The sequence below is a fragment of the Spermophilus citellus genome (genome assembly GCF_964194105.1).
Source record: "Spermophilus citellus genome assembly, chromosome: 10".
Taxonomy (NCBI): Eukaryota; Metazoa; Chordata; class Mammalia; order Rodentia; family Sciuridae; genus Spermophilus; species Spermophilus citellus.
In genome coordinates, this window is record NC_138197.1 from 24,055,638 (window position 1) to 24,079,011 (window position 23,374).

The 23,374-nt window shown below is 43.5% G+C and overlaps 1 protein-coding gene and 1 pseudogene across 4 annotated transcripts in view; both read left to right on the forward strand.

Moving 5' to 3' along the window:
* The first annotated feature begins 1,461 nt into the window (after positions 1–1,461).
* Positions 1,462–2,194, forward strand: LOC308630411 (C->U-editing enzyme APOBEC-1-like; annotated as a pseudogene). The gene has a single exon. The product of its transcript is annotated as a C->U-editing enzyme APOBEC-1-like (transcript).
* Positions 2,195–3,596: 1,402 nt separating this feature from the next.
* Positions 3,597–23,374, forward strand: part of BID (BH3 interacting domain death agonist) — a 50,834-nt gene continuing 31,056 nt past the window's right edge. For 2 of the 3 annotated variants that reach the window (XM_081310048.1, XM_081310045.1), the window contains exon 1: positions 3,597–3,729. The gene's annotated coding sequence lies outside the window, so the exon portion shown is untranslated. The remainder of the gene's footprint in view (positions 3,730–23,374) is intronic. The other variant, XM_081310046.1, reaches the window with a different exon arrangement.

A 23,374-nucleotide genomic window follows, 5' to 3' on the forward strand; every position in this document is an offset into this window, starting at 1 on the left:
CCCCATTTTTAAAAAAAAATATATTTTTAGTTGTAGATGGACACAAAACCTTTATTTTATTTATTTTTATGTGGTGCTGCGGATCAAACCAGTGCCTCACACATGCAAGGCAAATGCTTTACCACTGAGCTACAACTCCAGCCCCAGAGCCCTATTTTAGAGGGCAGAGGATTATGCAATTTATCATTCAAAGTTCAACAACTGGAAGTGATGAGAGGAATAAGAGGAGAGTTGAATAGTATTGAGACTGCAAGAATTACTAGTTATATGCATTTGTTAGAAATCAAACTTCTAGCAAGAGTATGCAATGATGGCCCGAGGACAACTACTGGAGCATAATTCAGTCTGGGTGGTCCACATATGGTATTAGTAATGTACTTACAGGCCTAGACCTTGGGCCAGAAGTCATTTTTAGCTTATGTGTGCGGGTATACCAGGTGCAGAACAAAGGTGCCTGTCACTCTACCTTTCTTCTTTTAAGCACACGGTGTTGAGCTGAGATCACTGATGAAATCATTTGTTCTGTGAGCTCAGACATCCTAATGAGTATTATCCCCTTCACACCAGCACCTGGGGAGGAAATGAATGTATTTGAATAAACCTGCTTTCATTCAACATTCCTAGATTGTCTCTTTGACACTTCAGTCAATTTAAACTGCACACAAAATCCAGAAGCTTCATTTAAAGTTAAGTGATAAAAAGGGATAGGGCTGGGGATGTGGCTCAAGCAGTAGCACATTCGCCTGGCATGCGCGGGGTGATGGGTTCGATCCTCAGCACCACATAAAAATAAAATAAAGATGTGTGTCCACCAAAAACTAAAAAATAAATATTAAAAAATTCTCTCTCTCTCTCTCTAAAAAAAAAGGGGGGGGATAGGCATGTGGCTCAGTGGTAGCGCCGTTTGTCTACCATGTGTGAGGCCTTGTTTGGGGGGGGAAAGACTTTCATAAATTTAAGCCATAAAGTTGGGCTCTTTTTTTTAATATTTATTTTTTAGTTATAGGTGGACACAATATTTTTATGTGGTGCTGAGTATTGAACCCAGTGCCTCACGCATGCCAGGCGAGCACTCAACCCAGCCCTAAAGTTGGACTCTTAATGTGAAAATTGTGTGCTTCATCCTTTCTTTGTGTAACTGTAAAATTAATCTCTTTTTTTTTTTTTTTTTGCTTTGACTTCCAGGAACTTCGCAGATAACCCCATTCAAAATATTGTTATTTAGGTCCCACCTCAGAGGCCATGCTTCTTTCCCTGCCATTTTTTAGCTTTTGGCTTCCTGTTAACTGTAGCCATGGGCCATACAATTCAATTTCACTGGAGCATGAGTTTCTCCAGTTTCTGGGCATAGACAAGGTGCCTTCACCCCACACATTCCAACCTGTGCCTTTTATCTTGAAGAAAATTTTCCAAGATTGAGAGACAGCAGCAACCACTGGGGTTTCCCAAGATTTATGCTACATGAAGGAGCTGGGTGTCCGTGAGTATGTGCTTCGAGTTCTCTCAGACCAAGGTCCTTCAACTGGTGATGACACTCTGAGGAGGAGAATTGAACCCTGAGAATTTGAAGTCATCTTTGACTCCAGAGAACTTCACAAAGAGAACTGTCTGCTTTACAAAATCAAGTGGGGCACAAGCCACAAGATCTATCGAAACTCTGGCAAAAACACCACCAATGTTGAAGTGAATTTTATAGAAAAATTTACTGCAGAAAGAAATTTTTGCCCATCCATCAGCTGTTCGATCACCTGGTTCTTGTTCTGGAGTCCTTGTTGGGAATGTTCCAAGGCTATCAGAATTTTTGAGTCAACATCCTAATATGACTCTGGTTATTTATATAGTACAGTTTTTTCAGCACATGGATCAGCAAAACCAGCAAGGTCTTAAGGACCTCATTAACAGTGGTGTAACTGTCCAGATTATGATAGACTCAGAGTATTGTTACTGTTGAAGAAATTTCACCAATTACCCACTAAAGAAGAAACTCACTGGCCAAAATATTCTCTTGATGGGCCATGCACTGGCTCTCCACTGCATCATTTTAAGTTTTTACCTTGCTTAAAGATTTCCAGAAGATGTCAAAATCAGCTTACATTTTTCATCCTTACTCTTCAAAATTGCTATTACCAGACAATTCCACCCAATATCCTTTTAGCTACAGGGCTGATAACAGCCTTCTGTGACTTGGAGATGAATAGAATGATTCCCGTATGTACTGTTTTAAGAACAAGCAATGGTGACACACCAAGAAGTGAGTACCATTAAGAATCTAGAAATTAAAAAAAAAAAAAAAAGAATCTAGAAATTGGGGCTGGGTATGAAGCTTAGTGGCAGAGCACTTACTTGGCATATACAAGGCTCTGGGATTGATCTGCAGCATTGGAGAAAGAAAAGAGAGAAGAATACAGAAATGTTCAGAAGCAGCATTATCATGAATTGTTTAACTTCCTGCCATATTCCAAATTACCCTAAAACTTCATATCTTTTGTTTTAAACTTTGTATCTTAAAGCAATAAATATTTATTGTCACAAAAATATTGTTACTTATTCTTCTTTTAAAAATATTATTTTTTAGTTGTAGTTGAACACAATACCTTCATTTTATTTATGTATATTTTTATGTGGTGCTGAGGATCGAACCCAGAACGTCGCACGTGCTAGGCGAGCACTCTACCATTGAGTCACAATCACAGCCCCTTGTTATTTATTCTTTAATCATGTGGATATGCAATTCTGAAAAAGAAATCAAATTGCGGCCTAAATTTAAAAAATTAGTTCATTACATAATTCTTACTATAATAGTTTTTATTCCTTGTGAAATGAATGTCTCAAAAATTTTCAGAAAAGTTGAAAAAAACACAAAGGCAAAGAAGAAAACCTATGGGATTTTATTATCCCTATGTAACCATGTGTTTTTCTTCCTTTCATTTTTTTTTTTTTCCAAATTCAGTTTCTATTCCTGTGTTCCCCGGTCTGATACAGCAACATTCTTGGTCCTATTTGCTTCCTCATTCTTTTCAGAAACTTTTTTGTTTGTTTCTGTTTCTCTTTTGTTGGCATTACACGTAGTTGTTCTTTGGCCACACCACAGTCCTGTCCCAGCAGTGGGAACTATCTGGACAAGGGGACTGGCAAGTGGCTACCCTAGATTATCTGCACCCCACAGGGCTTTGCATCTTTTCCTTTCTCCCTGGTTCCTTGAGAACTGAGAACTGCCACCCCAGAGGTTATCCCAAAATAGCCTGGGAGGACTCCGAAAGCAGTTCCTCACCAGAAGCCTTAGGAATTGTCCTGGCCACGTTGGAGTAAGTGGCCAAATTTGACAGCTATAACAATTGTTTGAAGGTGCCAACCCTGACAAGGGATGAGTGAAGCCAATGTCATTTTCATTGCTACCAATTTTTGTGCCGGGCCAGAATCAGGCCGGTGGCAGCCCTTGTGGCGGGACAGAATCCGGGATTTGGAGACCTCCCGCGCCGGCTCCGGGATTCCCCTTTCTCGCTGACTCCCAGCCTGGCGCGTGTTCAATTTCCCCAGAGGCAGGCGGGAGGCGGGAAGCTGGGGGCGCGTCGGAGGCGGGGCGGCGCGGTCGGAGGCGGGGCGCCGTGTGAGGGCGCGAGGGACGGAAGCTGGTCCTGCGGCCCGCGTCCGGCTGTCTCCGTGCGCTTTGGGGACTTTGCCTTGGTGCGGACGCGCCCTGCGCCCGAATTCCCGCGCGGCGTCTGGGTGGTGAGTAGGCCTTGGCTCTTGGGCGCCCGGCCCTGTGTTCCCCGGCCCGGCGCCATCTAAGGGGTCTCCACCGAGCACACCGCCCGCGCTCTCCTCGTCTCGGTCTCGGGCTGTCTGCGCCTTGGGTCGGGACCAGGGGAGGGCTGGAGAGACGCATGCCTCAAAGTGTTTCCCGGAGCACTCCGCCGCCCTGCGCCTGGCGTCGGGTGAGAGCCCCCAGCCCGGACGTGGGTCCGGCCCGCCGCCAACCTCGTTTCTGCCCAGCCCCTTCGTGGGCGGCCCGCACACGCGGGAGCGCGTCCCCTGTAGCCCGCCCGCCCCGCAGCAGGGGTCCTGGACAAGGTAGCGGAACCCCATGTTCTCCTCTGTGGCCCAGTGGTCCTCCCTTTGGGCGGCGGTACTGGCTTTGTTGTCTTCTCTTCACGTGGACGTCGCCGGGGCGGGCGGGCCGCGCCCCTCACCCGCAGGTGCTTGAGAGAGCGGGGAGAGGCGAGGCCACAGACACCTCCGCCAGGGTTCCGTGGATTGTTCAGCCCTGGCCATCTCTAGAGATGAGAAAGCTAACAGGAAGGACAGGCTCTTGCCTCACACCTGCTCTGTGGCAGATCCGGAACCCCAGCACAGATGCAGACCTGGTACTCCAGTCCAGGGCACTTCCCCTATACTTGCCGGTGCCTCAGAGTTCAGAGCTCCATGGCTCCACAAACGTGGCGGGAGTGGCAGCCCACAGGGCAGCTTGGAAACCCCAGAGAGTCCTGAAACTCTCACCCACCAAGTAGCTGGGCTAGCAAGGGGTTATTCATTCATTCATTCATTCACTCATTCAACAAATATGAATGTGCAGCTGGTGCTGGGGTCAGGATAGGACCAGAGATGGCCGTGAGGGGTTAGACTGAGGAACACAGGGAAGGGCTCTATAGCTCTGCGCCTTCTTGGCCGGGATTAGCTTTCATGTGGCAGACCTGGTGATCCATCCCAGAGCCCCTGACTTATTCCATGGCTACACTTGACCAATCTTCTGAGACATTTTCAAAGCCAGTAGTAGCTCAGCTGACCTGCTATGGAAGAGAGCTAGTGGAAGCTGCAAAAAAGATATGTTTTTTCCACATTCCATCTCCACCTGGTCAGGGAACTTGGCAGGCTCTGAGATGGGGAGGGCTTCCTGCGCTGGGGCTTTGCCATCTTGGGACAGACTCTGAAGACTGCCTGACATCCCCTGGGAATCAGCCATGATTGTGCCTGGAAGAGAATGTGGTCTGGCAGCCAGGGGTAAATAGGAGAGAGAGTGAGCACCAAACTCTAGTGAGGAGGGCCTTCTTGGGAAGATGACACATGCTAAGCCTTACCTGCAGCTAACTGTGTCCTTGCCTCTTCTGTCCCTCCTGACCAGGGATGGAATGGGAGTGGGGTCAGCACTTAATAGCTGATGTTTAAAAGCAGCCATCTTGGCCTGGGTTTGTGGCTCAGTGGTAGAGCACTTGCCTAGCATGTGTGAGGCATTGGGTTTGATCGTTAGCACCACATAAAAAAATAAAGTTGTAAAATCTAAAAAAAAAAAAAAAAAGAAAGAAAAGAGCAGGCATCTCACTTGGGATTGTTTTCCTGAGGAACAAAGTGCTGCCTCAGGAATGGAGACCTAAGACTGCGGGGACATGTTCCTATAATTGATCTGCAGTAGGATAGGACTGGCAAAGAAGGCCAGACTACTGGGGCTTTCTGAAGGATGAATAAGGGCATGGTTTTTCCACAGGAGTCCAGGCTGCGCAAGGAATGCCTGGGGAGGAACACTTATTTGCAAATGAGTATAAATGGGCCTTGCAAGGAGCCCCAGCCACACCCAGGCCTTTGGACTTTGAAGGAAGGATGAGGACCAGGAGGAGGATGGAGGTTTGATGATGGAGCCTTCTAGGCCAGCATTCTCAGCCTTGTGAAAGGCAATGAATGATATTCCCTTTTGTCTTCTTTCTAGCAAGGTGGAGGGGTTGGTGACCAAATGGGAGTCTGTAACCATCAGTTTTCAAGGACAGGCAGCCTTCTTACTCAGGGACTGAGTGAATCATGGTGGTAATACCAAGAGTGCTGGCTCTGAAGTCAATCTGCAAGGAGCCGCGATGTAGAACAGTGGTTGCTGGAAGCACATTCTGTGGCAGCATCTCTGGCCAGGTTGCAGCTGTGAAGGACAGCACAGTTCTGCAGTGCCCCTGAGGCCAGCTGATATGTCTACCCCTGCTCATCTCATCTGGTCTCCACAATTAACAGGATTAACAGCTCCTTGGCTAGCCCACCTGGCTGGTCACTCCCAGAGGTCACATGTATCCTTGTTTAAAGCCACTGGTAGATCTAAGGAAGACAGCTAACTGAGGCTCAAAGGGTGGGGGATGTAACCAACCATACCATACAGAGTACCTGATACACAGAGGATATATTTGTAAGTTTTTGTTTTTGTTTTGAGTTGAGGTCTCTATGTTGCCCTGGCTGGTCTTGAATCCTGTGCTTAGGTGATCCTCCTGCCTTAGCCTCCTGAGTAGCTGGAACTATAGGCAACTTCCACCTCACAATGCTATATATGTTTATTAGTTAACTTATTTAGGCTTTATAGTAATCAGAGATTAGATTAGCATCACTATTCTTCAGATGAGGAAACAGACAAAAAGGGGTGTTAGATAATTTGCCCAGGGCCACAACTGAGGGATTCAGACCCCAGGGCCCTAATTATAACCATTGCACCACATTGCCAACCTCCAAGGCTTCTCTCTGTTCTGCTATTTAAATGCAACCTACTTACCTGCACACCTTCATGCCTATTAGAAATTCAGGGGTGAGCGGCAGAGAGAATGAACATGACCTGTAGCCTTTCTTTTCTTTCTTCCTTTCTTTTCTTTCTTTTCTTTCATCAGGGCCTGGGACATGCTAGGTAAGTACTCTACCACTGACCTACCCCAGCCACCATGGCCTTTCTGTTGACTCCTCCCTTGGTAGACCTTAGGAGGCAGACAGGCCTCTGAAGTTACAGGGCAGCTAATGATGTGTGTGAGAGAGGACTCCATTGGTGGAATTTTTACCCAAGAACTACCCTGGCAGATTCCCACAACTCTCTACCTGCAACTCTATCCTCCACCCCCCCACACACACACTTTTTTCTCTGTCTGCCTCTCTTGGTCTAAATGGTAATGTTTTAAATAAAAGGCCATCTCAGTGAATCTGAAGCAACCATTTCTGGAAGTGTTTCTGCCTGAAATTGATTGCTTGGTTGGCTTTATGGGTGTTGTGCCTATGATCTTTTCTGAAAAGGACACACGAACTAAGAAAAAGAGGAAGAGCTGGGGTGTGTCTCAGTGGTAGAGCACCAGTCTGCCTGGCATGCCTGAAGCCCTGGGTTCCACCCTTAGCACTGCAGAAATAAAGAAAGAAGGAAATGGAGGGGGCCAAAGAAAAGGAAGAAGTGTTTTGTTTAAATTACCCTCCACTATCAGAATTACAAATGGACTTCCTTGAATTTTGTGAGCTTTGGAGGGAGAGAGTTTTTCGTTATTGTTTTGTTGTTTGTTTGTTCTGTACTGGGGATTGAAACTGGGATGCTCTATCACTGAGCTACATCCCAGCCTTTTTAGCTTTTTTTTTTTTTTTTTTTTTGAGACAGGGTCTCGCCAAGTTGCCCAGACTTTTCTTGAACTGGCAATCCCCTCCTGAGTAACTGGGATCATAGGCTCCTGTAGGGAGAAGGAGTTTTGAAGGGTAAAATACTACATCTGGACATAGACCAGACTTAAAGAGGGGGTTGGTTGCTCTTAGGTATGCAGAATAATTGGAAAGACATTCTGCCCTAGTGAAAGGGTGTGGGTTCTCATGGCAGCTGTGGCTCAGGAGTGGGCAGCACAGCAGTGTGGCAGCTGCTACTGGGGAGATCCCTGTCGTCTGGGTCTAGGGCTCAATCTGCTTTGGTGTCCAGATCATCATGGAACTTTCTGCAGAGCTTCCTGCCTGGACTCGTTCATCTGGATGGGATCCCCCAGCTTGCAGAATCATCCATGCTGATGGCTATGCTGGTGACCAGCAGAGCAGGTTGCCATCTACCATAGGATTGGGTTCCTTCCTTATTTGCTTACCAGTCCTCTTTCTTTAGAGGAAGGAAGTCAGTACTGGGCTCTGGATGGGTGGGTGTGTTACCGCTGTTGGCTGGTGACAGTCCTTGCCCCCCCCCCCACACACACACCAAGGCAAGGTCAGAGTAGAAATTAGAAGTTTATTAAAGGACAGCAGAAAAGACTTCTCCCGGAGGAAGAAGGGGACCCAAGAGGTGGAATCCGTTGGCAGGCAAATGTATTCCCCTTTTTATAGGTTTGGTGATGGAATGCAAGGGGGAAGGGTTAGGACACAGGTGGGCCAAACAAGTAATCTGGGCAGGAAGGACTTAATTATCACTTTTTGGGATGGGCTTATCACTTCTCTGGGATGGGGTATCTCCAAATCTGTTGGGGGCTGTTTTCTGGGCTCCATTAACATTTCTTTGGGGTGGACTTTGGCCTAGATTAGACCCGATTTACCTAACTACACTGACTACCTAATTTTAAATCTGGCTTCAGGTGGGGGGTAGGCTGGCCTTTGAGGTTCCAAATGCAATGTATGGGTAGATGAGCTGGAACAATCCAATTTGTCTGATATGGACCCTTGAACATGAGCCTTTATCTGAGGCTGCTACTGGAGTCCTAGGCTAGAGGGTTGAGGGTCCCAGCAAATCAGGTTTAGCCACCTGCCTCACAAACCAAACAGAGGAAAGGAACTTGAATCAATGTAAATGCACTGGGAAGACAGAGGACCCACATCCTTATCCCTACCTTTAAGGGGATGACAGTTAATTCAGGGTTTTATAAAAAGGGGAACGAAGGCCAGACATGGTGGCTCATGCCTATAATCCCAGTGATTCAGTAGACTAAGGCAAGAGGATCACAAGTTCTAGGCCAGCCTGGGCAAATGTTGTAAGACTCTGTCTCAAAAAATAAAAAGTGCTGGGGGTGTAGCTCAGTGGTATGGCACCCTAGTAACAAAAAAAGAAAAAGAAAGGGCAAGAAAGTGAGGTTTGTATAGCTAGAGGGTTTGCACATCTGACAAAGAAGGTTCATCTTATTACCAGAGCCCTAGGAGAGATACCTGACTCCAGGAATTCCAAGATCCAAAAACCAAACAGAAAAGGTAATGATAAAAAAAAAAAAAAGAAAAGAAAGAAAGAAACTTTAATTAAAATGACCATATTAGGAAGGCAGAGTCACATGCTTCCTGATGCTCACATGAACTTTAGGTTTAAACAGAGGAAGAATTGGGGCAAGGGCAAGAGTTATACATATTTAAGCAGCCTTAGTCAAACTATGGTCTAGTTATTTAATTTCTGGTTGTATGAGGGGCTCTGACTAAGTCCTTGTCACTTGAGGAAGCCATCTCCATTTGCTGCTCAGGATATTTATCTATTAAGTGATCCTGGAAGGAGGCAATTTGGTACCCATGAGACAATTGTTCATGCTTAGGGGAGGGCAGTTGCATTATAGGGTGACTTGCCTGTAGGGATCTACTTTACCTGGAAAGTGTAGGGAAATGACTGGAAGTTTCTAGGCACTCCTCTAGGGTCCTAAAAGAGGGTATCCCTGATACCCCTGTTGACCGGTGACGAGTCCTTGCTTCCCCGATGTTGAAGAATAACACCAAAGAAGCACGCCGAGGCAAGGTCAGAAGTTTATTAAAGGACAGCAGAAAAGACTTCTCCCGGAGGAAGAAGGGGACCCAAGAGGTGGAATCTGTGGAAGTGCGGTTGTTTCCCCTTCTTATAGTTTTGGTGATGGAATGTAGGTTGGAAGGCCCGAGGGGTGGGACACTTCTTTGTGATGGGCTATCTTTAAGTTTGCTGGGGGCTGTTCATTAACACTTCTTTGAGGTGGACTTTGGCCTAGGGCCTTTTCGGGACTTCATTAACATTCCATGAATTGTCCTGTGTTTTCCCTGAGTCATTCTCAGCATGGCCTCCATTTTAGATTTCACTCGGTATTAGACCCGATTTACCTAACTACACTGACTACCTAACTTTAAACCTGGCTTCATTCCCCCTCTAATTTGGGAACTCCTTACTGCTGTAAGGAAAGGGGGCGAAGAAAATCTTTCTGGCTTCTTCAGGCTGACAAAAGGGGCGATGTTGGGGCAAGCAGTTTGGAGTCCCCCTTTAATAATCGGGTATTTTCGAGTGATCCATGATAAAAGTCCGATTGAGAAGTAATAGGCTGGAGGGCCATTTGAGCGATGGGCGGTCTACAAGAGAAACAAGAATTCATTAGTACTGGAACCATATTGATGCAGCAATAAATGCCACAGCACAGGAATATGCCAATGAGTATGATGGCAAAGACAAAGACTAACAATGTTTACCACCAGGAAGTACCAAGAACCAGGAGCTAAGATCTTGTTTCCATGACAAAGTTGCTGAGGACATGGCTTCTATCTGAGCATGTAAATCTTTAAGGATATTTGTCACATTGCCAGAAATGTCAGGGATGTAAACACAACATTTAACTTTTAGGGTTACAGATGTCCTTCCCTTAAGGTATAGTTTAATAATTTAATATCATCTGATCTTGCAAAATCCTTTTACTAGTGTGACCTGTGTCTAATAGAGAAATCTTTAATTCTGTTACTTAGGGCTGGATAACCATACTAGCAAACATTAAGCCTACCTGTGTTGGTTAGAAATAAAGGCCTTAAACTAAAAACTACTCTGGCAGTTCCTTTTGATAATTATCAGGCATTCCTGCCTGAGAATCTCTTTTGTAGCCTCCAGTTTACTTATTTATGGAAGTTACATTTAACTATTATTATTATTAAAATGTCCAGGAATAGCTGTGTTTGGCTTTGACTGTCTTTGCTAAGTGTTTAAGATGAAGCAAGTCAAACTGACTTTTGTTTCTATCTATTGTTAACAGTCAGCTGAGTTACGCTGGGAGTCCTCGGGAACTTCACAGCAGCTTCTCAGTTCTGCTAGTGCCATTTGCGCTAGGATGGGTCCAGGCCTTGCTTGACCACGTGGCTTCCCTCGGAAGCATCAGGATGTCTCCCTTTTCTGATGACCCTCCTCTTCACAGCAAATGCACTGATTGGCTTTCTGTCCTCTACTGGTCTCATTAATCTCCCTGATCAGGAGGTTATGTGGCCTAGAGTTGCAGAGCCCTTTGAAGAAGTCCCCTATTCCCTGATTCAGACTGACTCAGAGGGCAAGAGCCAAATTTTTAATTTTAAAACTTAATCTTAAACATCTAGCAAATAAGTTAACATCCTTATATTAAGAGCACTGAGCTTTAATGTCTATCTCTCTATCCTGTAGGTGATAACTTCTTGTCTTAAATTAACCCAGGTTGTGAGTTCTTAAATCAGTACCTCTGCAAAACATTAACAGGCAATCTTTAGACCATCTAAAAGCAAACTACAAAACAAAACTAACTAGGGTAAAAACATATTTAGTTTATGTAATAGCTACCTTGAATTCTGGCAGAGTTATACATTATAATCCCCCATTTGAGATCCTGGCAATCGTGACAAAAACCAACTTTTGGACACAACCTTAAATGTACTGAAATCTGGCCTACTTTTTCATAGTTACTTTCACATGCAGTGAGATGGGACATAGAGCCTTATCTCAAGTAAGGTGGGGCTCTTCATAAATCTTAAATACTATAGTTCTGAAGCTGATCTTTGCTTTTTAGACATCATTTTACAAAGCCTACATAAATTGTTGCTCAAGTTCACATGAATATTAGCTAACACAACATAATATCTCATCTAAAACATGAATTAAAGAAAGGCTGAAAGCTTTTTTTTTTTTATATATTTATTTTTTAGTTCTTGGCGGACACAACATCTTTGTTGGTATGTGGTGCTGAGGATCGAACCCGGGCCGCAAGCATTCCAGGCGAGCACGCTACAGCTTGAGCCACATCCCCAGCCCCCTGAACTCCCTTATTCTTCTCATAAATGCTGTCTATGCCCTTAAGCCCTAATGAACATAGAGATTTGACACAGAAAAGATTATCTCTGACTTCCTCAATGCTAGCTTTGAAGGTTGTCTTCTTCCAGCAAATTCTGTCTCCAGAGCTTTAGTAGAGTGATGTACAGTAGAACCTTCTACCCCAATAACCTTTTGTAGAAAAGTAGCAAAGTACTTTTGTGTTTTGCAATAAAACCTTTACATAGATTAGGCTCTCATTAACTTAAAAATACATTTAAATTCTATCTCAGTGTAAAAAGTAACATGGAACTTTAAATAACTTATTGCTAATAAGTACAGTTATAGAACACAAATGATATAAATAAATTTCCAACATGTTTTTCTTTTAAGCCCAAAATTACCATACAATTTTAGAACACCAGCTTGATATAATGCTCTTTCTAAAGCTTCTACCTTACAGACTTGTATACCTGGAAGATATGAACACATTAATGGCACCAATTACATTGATGTTTTTATATTAACCAAGTTTAGCTTTTAAAGAAATAACATAGCACAATTCTCTAAAACAACAGCAGTTGTTTAACCAGCTGTTTAATTTCTTTAAGATTACTTGCTCAAAAACTTGCACAGACCTTCTTTATATCATTTACTTAAACCCTCTTAATTACTTAAACTCTTATCCATAAACACACTTTCCCTCTATTAAATCCATACCTAGAACCTTCTAGTTTCTCTTTTTTATCTGTTAACCTCCTTCTGTTCACATTTTGAAACAATACTTGTAAATTTTTGAATTTAAGCAGATTATTTCATAGACATCAACATTTTATTAGGGCCTTTTTGAACACCTAGAAAAACTTATAAGCTTAATTTTAAAGACATCTTTACTTTCATCTGTTTACCCAATTTAAATTGAACCATTTGAATCACGTGAATCAAAGATATTTGGATCCATTTTTTAATATTTCATGAGTGCTCCTCATCTGTCAATTGTCTGTCAATCACTGCATGATATATGGACATACACACAGACATTCCGACATACAACACGTAACACAAGTGTAACACATAACACAAAAGGCCTTGCAGCCTTCTCAGGTGAAATCTCATTGCAATGTTTAAAAAAACTCCAGTTGATCAAAAATAGAACTTATCAGAAAAACATTAACTTGTCTGTAGGAACAAAATCATGAGCTCAAAAAAAAAAATATAGACTCTAAGAAAAGGCAAAAGTCCTAGAAAAAAATTGACCGGCCAGTAATTAGTAAATGCCATACAATTTACTCTTTGGTTTAATCTAGTTTGAGTTCAGGTAAAAGACACCTTTACTTTTTTTTCCTTGGGCCTCAGATCTGTCTCCTACTGAGTGCTCCAGGCTTCTTCTATTTGCATATCAACTTAAGTCCTGGCTGAGGTCTGGAAGGAACTGGGAAAACCGGAATTCTGAGCAGAAACTTCATGCCTAAGGCATTTTAACCATAAGTCATAATTTTTAGATTTGGATGTTGGAAATTATGACAAAAGTTTAAGATACAATTTACAAAATTTCATCTTTATATCTTCCTACACTAGAAAAACTTGCTCACACAAAACTGAAAATAGGATCTTAATAATATTGTAAGGGTCAGGCGAAACGTCGGAGAAAGAGACCACGAGACTAGCTTCATGCAATTGCAAGGGGGATTTATTGGATCCATTCCAGCGCGCTGGGACTCCATGCTCACTCAAGAAGGGAGAGCAGCCCGGAGCCCAGAGCAGAGCTCAAGCAGAGCTTAAGTACACTTTTTGGAGAGGGTGGGGGGCTTTGCATACATCAGAACAAATCATCGTGAGGCGCGGGAAAATTGAACAACAACTCTGATACATGATTAGTCCATTCATTGGCGGGAACAGGCTGGGCAGGGGTGATTGGTCACTTCTAAACTGGGTACACATTCAAACTGATTGGTTCGGGCCCTGTGACGAACTGCACAGGGCCCTAGGCTGAATGGCCAGTAGGGCGTTGTCTTAACTACCTCAGGAATCTGGGTGTAACAGAGGAACTTAATAGTACCTAATCTTTTACATTTTAATTCAAACTTTCCAGCTTAGAAACTTTACCCTTTCAATATAAAAGCTACTACAGTAGAAGAAATTTTTTTCAGGATCATTAAGCCACTTTCTTTGTTCTGAAGTTCCTAAAGTAGTATTAAGTTACATTAAATCCCCTGAAAAATTTTAAAAGAGAACCACACACTACCATGTATATCCAAAATTAAGCTTTTAAAAAATTCCCAAGACTGTTGCTAATTAATGTCATTTCAATAAGCCAGACCAACATTTTAATTCAACACTTTTTCCTAAATGTAAGGGTCCGGCGAAACGTCGGAGAAGGAAAGACCACACGAGACTAGCTTCATGCAAAGGCAAGGGGGATTTTTTATTAGGGATCCGTTCCAACGCGTTGGGACTCTGTGCTCACTCAAGAAGGGAGAGCAGCCCAGAGCCCAGAGCAGAGGTCAAGCAGAGCTTAAGTACACTTTTTGGAGAGGGCTGTGGGCTTTGCATACATCAGAACAAATCATCATGAGGCGCGGGGAAATGGAACAACAATTCTGATACATGATTAGTCCATTCATTGGCGGGAACAGTTTGGGCAGGAGTGATTGGTCACTTCTAAGTGGGGTACACATTCAAACTGATTGGTTCTGGGGCCTATATGCTTACGTGCCATGCTACCTGGAACCCTTAGCTATTAAACAACCAGGGAATCAATGGAGATATTTACTGAGCAGCTCCCGCATTGTCCTAACAACTTTACAGACATTACAGGTTCCGGGGATAGCAGGGGAATTGTTTACTTTTTAGCCCAGGCCTTGCAATCTAGAAGCTTTACAATGCCCTAGTCTTTTACACTTTAACTCAGACTTTTGCAGCTTAGAATCAGCTTAGAAATTTTACCCTTACAAATCTTACACACTGAGAGAAACATACCAAATCATAATTTCCTATCCTTGCCCAAATCAATGCACTGGTATACTTAGTGAAATCTCCTTAGGCTACCCAGTTCAAAAATTGATGAAAAAATAAAACTGAATGATTGGGAGTTACTTGCCAACTTAGAAGTAGAGTTCTTTTAATTTTCTATCCTAAGTATTTAAGTTCTCTGGCATGAATTATCTGAAATCAAACTAATCAATTACCTAACCCTAACTTTTAACTGCAAGATTATGCAATGCTTCAAACTCATTTAGATACCAGATGTTACAATGAAACATCTTTTAGACACACATTTAGCCTAGATTATCCCCAAGAAACAATCTATAATAACCTTTAAAACAGACCAAATAAGAAAAAAATCTCTCCAGGTTTTGAACTTCCATTTAATTATGACTCCTATCAGTGGCACCTTAGATTTCCCATGAGTGGACCAGATGTTCTCACATAGGGGCAATTATAGGTGTAAAATCAAGGGTCTCAGTGTGACTGACTTTACTGCATTTAGGTGGAGTAATCCTTACAGTGCAGGGAAATTATGAGGAAATTTCCCCAAAGTGAAAATGGCTCTGGCAGCTGCTGGGAATTCCTCAGTTTCCCTTTCACTTGCAAGATTAGCTCCTTTGGATAGATCCAATCCCAGGCAATCTGGCATATCTCCTAACTTTCCAGTAGAGTTAGTTTTTATCTGCCTTAGGTCTTGAAGGGGGAAGGGGGTATGTACTTTGATCGGCCCAAATTTTTCTCTTGATTCTTTTTCCTCAGTGAGTCCAAGATTTTTTCTCTTCATGGCAGATATCATAGCTAAGTCTACTTTACACTGTTGGCATAATTTAGGATTTTCCCTTAGAGCAAAGAAAATCTGAACATACAGCACCTCACACCATTTCCTTTTTTGTAAATTCTATCAAACTGTAAAATTGTATTAAAATTGATATTTCCCTCTGGTGGCCAGCTTTCTCCGTCAGGGAGTTTGCATTGAGGCCAGGCCAAGAAAATGAGGTGCTTTTTCTTGAGCATCTGAGATTCAAATTTATCCCAATTTTTCAATACGCAGGCTAGTGGTGCACCTGGCGTATTGGAGAGAGAGAAGCTCCCGTCTGAGTGAGAAGAAAACAGGATTCAGGCGCCCACGCTGCGCCAGAGAAAACTGTTCTCATTAGGGACGTCTCCCTAAGTTTGAGCTTTCTAAACGGTCCAGAAAACCCGTCTCTCACCTTGCTTTGCCAAGGGGTTTCTGGTCCCCTTTAGCAAAGTGCTAGGGTCTCAGTTTGCCCTGTACCAGAGACCCTGGGAGGATTCAGACTTAAGGGCCTTACTGCTTTCCTCCCGACCACTAAAAACCTATTGCAAAAGAGAATCGTGTGCTCTTTTGTTGTCTTTGTTCTGTAGACTAAAGGAGCCGCCTAAGTGTTAAGGGATATCTACTGGTTGTAAGGTAGCAGATTACCAGAGGAGTTGATTCTAAAAATGCCTCTCTTAGCAGCTTAAGGAACACAGCACATTTTAAACATTGGGGCGGTAAAACAGACTATTGAAAGTTACCTATGCACCTTAGGGAACCTGGGCAGATCTTACTAATTATCTCATGCCTTTCTCAGTCCTGCAACCTGAATTGCTAACATTTCTGACCTGCGAAGGAAGGGGAGCATCCAGGAGGAATGGATGCAGGGTTGGGAGTGTTGCGTAGCCCATACGGAGGCAAATGTGATTGGGGCTTTCCCTCAGTGCCATTCATCTACCGATCACCCTAGATACCCATGAGGGCTGTCGGAAGGGGGCTCAAGAGAAAGGAACCTTAAGAATCCTCTGAGAGTAGCCCAGACAGGAATTCCGCAGTTGTTTCAAACTCCTTCCTCCACCTCCACGCATCCGAGGCAGACCGGGATTCAGGACACTGTGTACTCACGCCAATTGCTCTCCGGGCCCAGACAGAAAAGTTGGAATCGGCTTTGGCAGAACCCAACATGCCTGCTCTGTATTGAACAGGTGATTGAGAGCTGCCTAGGCCGGGAAACCTCTCACCCGAGTCTTGTAGAGTGGCGGCTGCACTACTGCGTTTATGTAGCCGTCGGGTGCCCACCTTAACTCCAGAAAGAAAGAGAGAAAGATGCACCTCAAACAGACATGGGGTGCATGCACTTACCTCGGTGTAGAATCTCGGTATGGGACCTCCAATATGATACCGCTGTTGACCGGTGACGAGTCCTTGCTTCCCCGATGTTGAAGAATAACACCAAAGAAGCATGCCGAGGCAAGGTCAGAGTAGAAATTAGAAGTTTATTAAAGGACAGCAGAAAAGACTTCTCCCGGAGGAAGAAGGGGACCCAAGAGGTGGAATCCGTGGAAGTGCGGTTGTTTCCCCTTCTTTTTTTTTTCATTTTATTTTTTTTATTGGTTGTTCACAACATTACAAAGCTCTTGACATATCATATTTCATACATTAGATTGAAGTGGGTTATTAACCCCCAATTTTACCCCAAATGCAGATTGCAGAATCACATCGGTTACACATCCACAATTTTACATAATGCCCTATTAGTAATTGTTGTATTCTGCTACCTTTCCTATCCCCTACTATCCCCCCTCCCCTCCCCTCCCATCTTCTCTCTCTACCCCATCTACTGTAATTCATTTCTCTCCTTGTTTATTTTCCCATTCCCCTCACAACTTCTTATATGTAATTTTGTATAGCAATGAGGGTCTCCCTTCATTTCCATGCAATTTCCCTTTTCTCTCCCTTTCCCTCCCATCTCATGTCTCTGTTTAATGTTAATCTTTTCTTCCTGCTCTTCCTCCCTGCTCTGTTCATAGTTGCTCTCATTATATCAAAGAAGACATTTGGTATTTGTTTTTTAGGGATTGGCTAGCTTCACTAAGCATAATCTGCTCTAGTGCCATCCATTTCCCTGCAAATTCCCCTTATAGTTTTGGTGATGGAATGTAGGTTAGAAGCCCGAGGGGTGGGACACTTCTTTGTGATGGGCTATCTTTAAGTTTGCTGGGGGCTGTTCATTAACACTTCTTTGAGGTGGACTTTGGCCTAGGACCTTTTGGGACTTCATTAACATTCCACAAATTGTCCTGTGTTTTCCCTGAGTCATTCTCAGCATGGCCTCCATTTTAGATTTCACTCGGTATTAGACCCGATTTACCTAACTACACTGACTACCTAACTTTAAACCTGGCTTCATCCCCACAAATCTTACCTCAGTCTTGAAGGGGGATGAGATAGATTAGGTAAATTTAGGGCTATTACTAGTTTTTATATGAACATTCCTGAAATGATTATGAAGAGCTGAGCAGATCACAAAATTGAAGGTGATAAAGGAGACAGATATGAAATGAAGGCAGAGATGCCCAACTTTACCCTATTTTTAGTTACTGGTTGAGCATCTGCAGGTCTAAGTAAAGAGTCATTGCCTAAGTTCCTTTTATAATCTTGGACAGGCATAATCTGGTCCATTACATTTGGATTGGTCAGTGAGGGTCTTGTCAGCAATAAGAAAGTTACTGTTTTTTACTAGGAAGGGAGGAGAGGTTCTACTCAGCACAAGATATTTATTTGTCATTACCTATTCCTAGAATCCAAGGTGACTCAGAGCAGAGAAGACACATGCAAAATGGAGGCAGAGTTGCCAAGTTTTTAATCCTATTTTTAGTTATTTGTTACCCACTGAACATTTACAGGCAAAAGTGAAGAGTCTTAAGTCCTTATTACACAGCCAGCAATAATGTTCTTTTGTGTGTGTGTGGGGGGGGTACTGGGGATTGAACCTAGAGAGGCTTTATCACTGAGCTATATCCCCATCCTTTTTCATTGTTTTTTTTTTTTTTTTTTTTTAAAGAGAGAGAGAGAGAATTTTATTATTTATTTTTTAGTTTTCGGGGACACAACATCTTTGTTTGTATGTGGTGCTGAGGATCGAACCCTGGCCGCACACATGCCAGGCGAGCGCGTTACCGCTTGAGCCACATCCCCAGCCCCTTTTTCATTGTTTATTTTAAGATAGGGTCTTGCTAAGTTGAGTAGTTCTTTGCTAAGTTGCTGAGGTTGGCTTTGAACTTGAGATCCTCTTGTCTCAGCTTCTCAAGTTGCTGGCATTACAGGCGTGCCAGCGCACCTGACTACAATAATATTCTTGTATTTTTGTTATTAGGCATCTCTGCATCCATATTTCATTTAATTTGCATGAATATATACAGATACTCCTCATCTTACAATGGTGCTGTGTTCCACTAAACCCATTATTATTGGGGTAGAAGGTTCTACTGTACATCACTCTACTAAAGCTCTGGAGACAGAAGTTGCTGGAAGAAGACAACCTTCAAAGCTAGCATTGAGGAAGTCAGAGATAATCTTTTCTGTGTCAAATCTCTATGTTCATTAGGGCTTAAGGGCATAGACAGCATTTATGAGAAGAATAAGGGAGTTCAGGGGGCTGGGGATGTGGCTCAAGCTGTAGCGTGCTCGCCTGGGATCCTCAGCACCACATACCAACAAAGATGTTGTGTCCTCCGAGAACTAAAAAAAAAATATATATTAAAAAATCTCTCTCTCTCTCTCCTCTCTCACTCTCTCTTTAAAAAAAAAAAAGAAAAAAAAGAATAAGGGAGTTCAGTGGGACAAAAAGCAGGAAATCCATGGGGCTCCCTCTTTCAAAAACATCATCATCTCCTTCACTTGGGTTCTTTTATTTATTTATTTATTTATTTATTTATTTATTTATTTATTTATTTATTAATTATGTGGTGCTGAGGATTGAACCTAGGGACTCACAAATGCTAGGCAAGTGCTCTACCTCACTTGGGTTCTTGGATTCTTGGAGTTGCCTCCTTATCACATCCAAGGGAACTTTTGGAGCCTGCCTGGCTGGTGATGCATACCTGTAATCCCAGTGATTTAGGAGGCTGAGGCAGGTTTCAAGTTCAAGGTGAGCCTGGGCAACTTATTGAGTCTCCAAATAGAAAATAAAAAGGGTTAGTCCAGTGGTAATTCTGGGTTCAATCCCCAGTACCTTAAAAAAAAAGACTCCCCAAATCATTGTTATACCATCAAAAATTAAAAAATGGTTGTTGTTAAGTTATAAAGACATTTAATTTACCTGACCTACCAAACATCCTAGTTTAGCCTAGTCAACCTTACATGTGCTCAGAACACTCATGTTAGCTCACTGTTGGGCAAGATCACCTAACACAAAGCCTGTTTTATAAAAAAGTATTGACTCTCTCATGTAATTTATTGAATATTATACAGAATGTGAAAAGTGTAATAGTTGTAGGAGTACACTTTTACACCAACCATCAGAAAGTGGAAAAATAAAAGTTGGGACAGTCTGTATTTTAATTCTTACATTAATTCTGTGAAGTTCTACAGTTGTGACCATTAATGGTAATGTGCATCCCACATGGATAAGCGTTGAGGTGACTGTAGCCCTGAGCCCAGAACATGTCCCAAGAGCTCCTACTTGAGTCTCTGTCCTCTAGAGCCAAAGAGAAGGGGAAGACCTTCAAGTGGCATTTGGGGACCTTTCTGTTTTTCCATTTGGTCCCCACAAGGCAGGAGGTGGTCCCTTTTGCACATGGGGAAAGTGAGATTACATTGCAAGTTCAAACCAAAGGGACCTGTTTACCTTTAGAGATTCTGTTCTGGGCTTGAAAGACCTGAGCCTCTTAATATGCATATGATCTCAGTGGGCTTCTCTGGGGTTCAGCTCCTGTGTAGAGGGAGCTGCCTGAGGTCAGAGTGGGAGGACTGAAGATCCATTAAGATTTGAGAGCAGCAGGAGTACTGGATAAGACTGGGACTCAGAGCCAGGAAAGGAAGCAGGGTCCAGGGGCATTTGGGGCTGTGGCATGAAGGTGAGGTGGTAGGCATGTGTCCTTCCTGGTAGACAGTCTGGGAGAGTGAACTAGGGCTGAGGAACTCTGTCCTGTGAACATAGATGTCTCAAAAATCTGTGTGCCTCAATTCAGCACATAAGCCAGCTGGGTGAATGAGTCACTCCCCACCCACAGCCTCAGCTCAGCCAGTGTGTTATTAACATAAGTCAGATTTGGCATCAGAGGGGGCTGGAGAGGCTCCTGCCTTGGTCATTCATCTCCTTGGAGACAAGGAACAGGAAGCCACTGGGGGGTTCAGTGGGTGAACCCTAAGCTTTGAGTTCTGGGAGAGTCACTGCATTAGGACTATCTCCTAACTGCCTCTACGTGTGTGTGTAGGAGGTAGAGGGAACACAGCCAGGCTAAGCACCATCTGGGGACTCTGGAGTCCATCAAGGCAAGCCCTGGTGTAGTGGAGGAGATAGAACAATCTTTCTTTCTTTCTTTCTTTCTTTCTTTCTTGTATTGGGGATTGAACTCAGGGGCACTTGGCCATTGAAACACATCCCCAGCCCTATTTTGTATTTTATTTAGAGAAAACAGGGTCTTACTGAGTTACTTAGCACCTTGCTTTTGCTGAGGCTGGCTTTAATCTTGAGGTCCTCCTGTCTCAGCCTCCCAAGCCGCTGGGATTACAGGTGTGCACCACCACACCTGGCAAGATAGAGCAATCTTGACTGAAACTTCTCTAGAAATTCTAGCAGGCTCTGAGACCACTTGGCCCCCAAGGGTGTACAACCTCTGAAATGCCTTATTTTCTCTCCTGGGTATCCGTTAGGAACCTTGGAGATCTCTCACCTCCAAAATCCTTACCTGGTCGACTAGGGAGCTGAGTTTGGGGCCCATGGTGGGAGACCGTCTCCAGAGACATCTGTGAGATGACTGTGAAAGCTGCATCTTTTTATGTTCTAGTAATCTGCCCCATTCCCCCCCAACCCCTGCAACCTGATGTAGGTCTTTGACCCCTTTCACAGCGGAGGAAAGAAATTTTTCTGCCAGAGCTTGGGAGGCAGGAGGACTGCTGATACCCATGCAGGCCCTTCTGTCTGTGCCAGTTGACTCCCTTGTTCCTTGCCAGCTCTGACTAAGCACAGTGTGGGTAGCAGCCCCCTTGTCTGTTTGGGATCTGTGCTGTGCTCTATCCCTGGCAATATCCCATTTTCCTCCATAATTAAGCTCTAAAAAGAAGATAAAGAGAGTTCAGGAACAAGGTAGTAGGACAAAAGCTCATGTAGACATTTTAGAATGGCCTCTGGGACATCTGTCTCCCTCCTTGCTGGCCTATCTTGCCCCACTCAGTGTCTACAGGCCTTTTAGAAAACTCAGGGCCTGGAAGCAGGAGATTAGGTGTCAGAGGGCTTTAACATACAGAATGCCTGACTTCTGTGGGCCTGGTGGTGCCAGAGACACTCATGAAGGGATGTTCTATATCACCTGGTAAAGAGGCCCCTCCTTCCTTATGCCACCCTCCCTCAGCTGCTGTATGTATGTACGTACGTATGTATTGCAGTGTTGGGGATTGAACTGAGGGCCTTGTACATGGTTAAGCAAGCATTCTACCAGGAGCTCTGTGAGCTATACCCTCAGCTCTCGGCTGCTGTTTTCTTTCTTTGCTTTTATTTCTTTTGTTACTGGGGATTGAACCCAGGGTGCTTAACCTCTGAGCCACATCCACAGCCCTTTTTATTTTTTTTTTTATTTTGAGACAGGGTCTCTCTAAGTTGCTTAAGGCCTTCACTGAATTGCTGAGGCTGGTCTTGAACTTGCAATCCTCCTGCCTCAGCCTCCCCAATTGCTGGGATTATGGGCATGCTCACTATGCCTGGCACAGATTAATTGTTTTCTTAATTTCTGGATTGTTTATTGTTAGTGTATAGAAATACAATGGATTCTGAAAATGCTTATATCCTACAGCTTTTCTTTACTCATGTTTTAGTCCCAATAAATTTTGGTGGATTCTTTGGGCTTTTCTGTATATAAGTTCATGCTGAATTAGTATGTTTAACAGCTTCCCCATTGGTTCCAGTTGCAGCCATTAGTTCCCATGCAGTTGCAAATGAAGTAGAAAGAGATCATTTGCATTTCTAAGGAATGTCACTAGTGTCTGCAGAAAAGACTCCAGGGCCTGGGAGCTCAGACTAGCCTAGGTACAAAGGAGTTGGACTGGACCATTGCTCTAAATGCCAGCTTCTTCTTTCCTGTAAATTTCAGTTTGGCTGAGTGATTGGAAGTGTGGCCTACCTCATGTGTATTCCTGGAGTGAGAGTGTCAGCAAAAACCCCTGACCAAACTGATAAGTGTCAATACCCAAAGGAATAAGTCAGCCAGTTAGGCAAACTGTGGTCCTAGAGACCATGGAAAGGAGAAGTCTAGGTCTGTGAGCACCCAAAAGCTTGAGGGTCACCCCCACAAAGGGCAGAGGTTGTCTTCTTGCAGCTCTCTACTGTTAGTTTTATATCCATGGAAGTGTGTACTAGAACTAGCAGGCACCTAGTAATCCTAGAATGGTTAAAGCATCCTATTGATTCCTTCATTAATTAATTAGCTAGATGAAATCTCTGACACATATCATTTTATCATTTTGTCATTTTATATTTGTATCAAAGTCAAGGTTTTAACTTTTTTTTTTTTTTTTTTTTTTAGTTGTAGATAGATACAATGCCTTTATTTTATTTATTTATTTTTATGTGATGCTGAGGATTGAACCCAGGGCCTCACACATGCTGGGCAAGAGCTCTATCACTGAGTCACAGCCCCAGCCCACTTTATTTTAAACTACCCTTTGGCAGTTTTGAAGGTCAGCCA